This window comes from Schistocerca serialis, chromosome 9 (genome assembly GCF_023864345.2).
Source record: "Schistocerca serialis cubense isolate TAMUIC-IGC-003099 chromosome 9, iqSchSeri2.2, whole genome shotgun sequence".
Taxonomy (NCBI): Eukaryota; Metazoa; Arthropoda; class Insecta; order Orthoptera; family Acrididae; genus Schistocerca; species Schistocerca serialis.
In genome coordinates, this window is record NC_064646.1 from 279,639,979 (window position 1) to 279,645,978 (window position 6,000).

Here is a 6,000-nt window from a genome sequence, read left to right on the forward strand (position 1 = left end):
TTGAAAGAGATTAGAACAAAATGTCCATGATTCTTTACTTTACACTTTACTCATATTATCATACTACGAATTTGCGAATTTGCTTTGCTACAGACTGATGGAAGATAATGATTCTAGTCGTCATCACTGACTCTCTTCTGTTTTTTATTTTATACTATAGAACATCTTTGCTCTATCGTCTTAGCAACTGACTGAAAAAAATCTATTTTTTCTCAAAAACATTTATTTAAAGACACAGAGACAAGGAAAATGTAGAGAATGCTCCTAGTGGTAATAATCTGAAATGGAGCATTTGTATTGTATTGTATTGTATGTTAACCAGGAGCCTAGAAACGACAGAGAGGCTCCATCTCCACCGCAGTTGCAGTGGTCCACAACCCCATGATGACTACCGCAGTCCATTTCACCCCTCTGCCCCAACACACCGAACCACTCTTTCAGGGTTATTGTGCGGTTTGGCCTCCAGTGGACGCCCCCAGGAAATGACTCACACCAGAAAAGTGTAACCCCTATGTTTGCATGGTAGAGTAATGGTGGTGTACACTTACGTGGAGAACTTGTTTGCGAAGCAATCGCAGACATAGTGTAGCTGAGGCAGAATAAAGGGAACCAGCTTGCATTCGCCGAGGCAGATGGAAAACCACCTAAAAACCATCCACAGACTGGCCAGCTCACCAGACCTCGACACAAGTCCGCCAGGAGGACTCATGTGAGGGACCACGTGCTCCTTCCCGGTGCGGAAAGCCGTGCATTAGATCACACGGCTAACCAGGCGGGCGAAATGGAGCATATTAACATTCTTACCATTTCTACAAATCATCACTAAATGGTATTTGCATTCCATCCAAGACAGGAATATGTGGTTCTCCATTTCTATGAAAACAGTATGCAGCAGCTCCAAATTACGTCATTGCTGTCAATACTAATAAGCAATTTATAGTGTCACAATAAATTATGTATGTGTGCTAGCTGTTTAGCTTATAATTTATTCCAGTTTTCTGAAATCCTTCAGCAACATAAAATCTGAAATTTAAGTACAGGTCTAGGAACAAGGTAACACTTAGACAGTAATTCGGTTTGTACAGTAATTTATTAATAACAATTCAACACTTTATGCCTTTTGGTCAACAACTGTCTTCAGAACCGATGATATAAAATCAAAGCCAAATATGAGAATAAAATAGGTAATTGTTATGAAGATGTATATGAGTGTGCAAAGTTAAAACAGTATGATACATACTGGAGCACCAAAGAAACTAGTATAGGCATGTGTATTCAAATACAGAGATATGTAAACAGGCAGAATTCGGCGCTGCCATCGGCAATAAGACAAGTGCTGCTGCAACGGCAGGTTATCAAGATTTAAGTGAGTTTGAACGTGGTGTTATGGTCGTTGCACAAGCGATGGGATACGTCATCTCCGAGGTAACAATAAAGTGGAGATTTTCTCTTACAACTATTTCGGGAGTGTACCGCAAATATCAGGAATCCTGTAAAACATCAAATCTCCGAAATCGCTACGGCTGGAATAAGATCCTGCGTGAACAGGACCAATAACGACTGAACAGAATCGTTCAACGAGACAAAATTGCAATCCTTCCGCAAATTGCTGCAGATTTCAGTACGGGGCTATCAACAAGTGTAAGCGTGCGAACCATTCAACAAAACATCATCAATATGAGCTTTTGGAGTTGAAGGCTCACACGTGTAGCGTTGATGACTGCACAACACAAAGCTTTATACCTCGTCTGGGCCCGTCAACACCGCTATTGGTCTGTTGATGACTGGAAACATGTTACCTGGTCGGACGAGTCTCATTTCAAATTGTATCGAGCAGATGGATGTGTACACGTATGGAGACAACCTCATGAATCCATGAACCCTGCATGTCAGTAGGAGACTATGCAAGCTAGTAGAGGCTCTGTAATAGTTTGGGGCGTGTGTGTTGGAGTGATATGAGACCCCTGATACGTCTAGATACGACTTTGACAGGTGACACTTGCATAAGCGTCCTGTCAGGTCACCTGCGTCCATTCATATCCATTTGCGTTCCGACAGAGTTGGGCAATTCCAGCAGGACAATCCGACACCCCACGCGTCCAGAATTGCTACAGAGAGGCTCCAGGAACATTCTTCTCAGTTTAAACACTTCCGCTGGCCACAAAACACCACAGACATGAACATTATTGAGTATATCTGAGATGCCTTGCAACGTGCTGTTCAGAAGAGATCTCCACCTCCTTGTACTCTTACGGGTTTATGGACAGCTCTGCAGGATTCATGGCATCAATTCCCTCTCGCAATACTTCAGACATTAGTCGAGTCCATGCCACATCATGTTGTGACCCTTCTGCATGCTCGTGGGTGCTCTACACAACATTAGGCAGGTGTACCAGTTTCTTTGGCTCTTCAGTGTAGATTTAGTATAGACAAAAGATATCTCATCACATTACTACATATCAGTACCGTTGAAAGTGTTCACAGCGTTATGTGCAGAGTAACATCATTAAAGCCACTAAAATGAACAAACAGAACTTTATTATAAATGGAATTCATGACCTACAGTACTTTCTTGTGCATGCTGTTGTGTTACTGTATCAAGAAACAATCTTTTATTTTAATTGCAAGAGGAAAATCTGAGCAGATAAAAGACAGATTCGTATAATTAATTTCGACATCTATATTTTTCTATTTGCGAGTTTCGTTTGTCTGTTGGTAATGGTTTGAATATTGTGCTGCCTTATAATCATGGTTTACATTAGCTGAATAGATTGATCTCTCTGTATATGTATTCTGTTGCTAACACTAATGCAGACAGCCTATCAACTGTGTCATCAGATGATACTAATCCCTTCTTCCCTCTAATTTACTGCATTTGAATATGGCCTTGCCACAATTCAGTCGCTAGATAAAACAAATGCTTTCTGCTGGCACTGTGTACCCTACACACTTTCTTCATTTTTTCATCAGCATAAGACTTGTTACATATATACACTTAGATATTCACTCAAATACGTATCATTTACATAATGCAAATTTCCATGAAAGCAACACGCACTAAAAACCACAGAAACAATTATCAAATATGATGTTGCATGTTTTAAATTGCTGACAACGGATTATGTGAAACAGAAAATACGTCGTTTGTCTGTGTTATTACTGAAAGTTTTCTAAATTGTGGGATATGTCAATCTATCTGTAATCTAAGGTACTGTTTACTGTATCCTGTGAGAGAGTTCATACCACTAACTTCCCTTGACTAATTAAAGTGTGATACAAAAGTTTATTTGAACTGACTGATTTACTTTTAACCAGCACAGACTATTGTTTACTTGCATAATCTGCTGTTTTTAGCACTCCTTCTGCAGCAATAAAAGATGCAAACTCGATGTCTGATCCTACCTGATGATTTATTCAAGTGGCAAGGGATCCTGGAGTTTCTGGATCTGCTGTCTCTGCTTATGCATGAAATTGTGGCAATTCTTTGCATTGAATTAATGAAAACTGCTTATTAAAATAATAGCTGCTACTGCACTGAGATGCTGCTAAATGCTGCTGAATTCGCAGTTTTAGAGTTAAAAAATACTTATAAGAATCTCAGAATGAAATGTTCAAATGGGGTTGATACAAAATGTTCACTTAAACACAAGTTTTCAATTGTGAATGACTACACACTCAGTCCATTTTCTTTCACTGTTGTGCTATTGCTACTTCATGAAGTCTGTGATATGCCTTTTCAAATGTGACTGCTTGTTATTCTCAGCCATGCGCCACTCTTTATGCAAGGAAACGTATGTGTAAATTTTTTGGACCTGCTTCACATACATTTCACATATCCCTTAGTCAACTCAGTCTTTTTCATTTTAAAATGTTATTATGAAGTCAGTAGCAATCGGGGGTCTTTTTCTACACTTCTGACACAGGTAATGAAATTTTTATTTCTTCAGCTATAAAATTCATTCCCGGCTAACAAGATCGACATCGACAAGTGTCATTGCAGCCTTCTCTGAACAAACACTTTTCTTCAGCATCTCTGGGGAACTTTTGCTTGAATAGAACCACCTTATTATGTGTCATTTTAGCTTTATTCCACGCATTTTTCCATGAAAAACAGCTGACTTTATATACTTTCAAACCATCTTTCACAAAAAATCACACACTGTCTCTCAACATATCTCCATAACATCACTCCTACAACTTTTTTTGACTCTTGTCTTTTCCCTCCATTAAATTTATGTTGTTAACATTTTATCTGTGGGTGTAGCATTCATATTACAGAAAATACATAAGTACAAAATTTTACACACACACAATTTACATTCGCTAGGTAACATAAATAACATTAATGTAAGCTAAGTATGAAGAAACATAATGTAGTAGCAACTTCTGCCACCAGATGTATCACGATGACCAAATGAAGCAGGAAGAGGTAGAAGGCACCATATTAAGACTCGTCCGAGCTTTCCAAATGATTTATTGTTTCCAACCACAGTACCCTCGTACATCTTGTCTGCGTCACAGGGCCCCACAATGCTGAGGAAGCACCCCTGTGGCCCTTGCAATGCAATGCTGTGTCGAGCTGGCCTTGGATAGCCGCGGAGTTCCGATGGCATCAGGATGCCGACTGTTGACTCAGCGGTCTGCATCCCTGCTGACTCAGCACCACTTGGTGTGAGCCGCAAGTGGCCAGCTGCATCCTTGTCGCCGGGGTGGCTGAGATCGCAGTGACAACAAGCGCCTGCGATCTGGCATCTGAATCTCTGGCTCTCGCCTCGGGTTGTGTTCAGAGCCAGAATGACTGCCTGCGGTATCTATCCATGGAGTGGCCCGCCGCTAGCTGGCTACAGACCCTGTGTCAGCCTCAGAGGGTAGAACCAGCAACGCACCGTGGACTGGAACGCTGGCACCCCATCTGCTACTTCATGTAGCTGGTGGTGTGACATGCCCCGCTGTCCAGGAGAGCTGTCACACTTGAATGAATCCCGTTAGAAACTCGCACCTATTTATACATGGCTGTGCACCTCTGTTTTGCCATATGCGCTGCTTTGCATAATGTACTCATAATACGCTAGGTTGGCCAGTGGGCTACTTCTGCCTACTACTTGCAAGATGCAAAACCGCTATGTATACTCTTTCAACAATTTGATAGCCCTGTGGCATCTATTCTACTTTGCAACTGTTGAAAGGCATAACTCACTGCAATCTGGCCCACACCTGGCTGTAACTTGTGCTCAGAATATTGCACAAAACTAACTTTTTCCTATCCTAAACTGTGGTGCCGCTACAATAAGCAAGCAAAGATGTAAAGTAAAACTGCAACTCAACCTCTGTTATATTCCCCCAATTTTTAATCTAGTGTTTAGTACTGCAGAGGCACTAAATATTTTAATAAATATATCTGAATGAAGTTCAGTTGTCAGTTGCATAGTTACTTTTCTTTTGTTTTACTGGTTTTGATAGATAAATCTTTTATCTTCAGACACTTAATACTGCTTTAGCAGATTTCGCTATCTTCTTCTCAGGAGCTTGATGCTGTGACACATCCAAATATATATATATTCTATGTGAGAATTATAATGACAGATTTATAATTTACAGTAGATGTATCACATTTATCTGTGTAGTCAAGTTGTTGTGCTAGTAACAAGTAAAAAATATGTACATTTTTGGACATGTCATGGCAGTATGCTTCTGTGAAGAAGATATTGACATCTGCTAGACTAATGTTAAGTTTCTGAAGATGACAGATTAAACTGTTGAAACTGGCAAAGAAAAGAAAAATAACTCTGCAACTGACAACTATAATTTATTGTGAAGTGTTGTATACATCATACTACAGACTGTTGCTGAGAAAATGACAGCTATGAATAAGATCATAATTGTAATAAACAATGAAACAATGTTTTTTCAAAATATTTTCTGGTGTTATGTTTTGGAGCCATTCACTTGAAGAAATTATAATTTATTTCGAAATGTTTAAGTCTGTCTCTTACCTGCTCA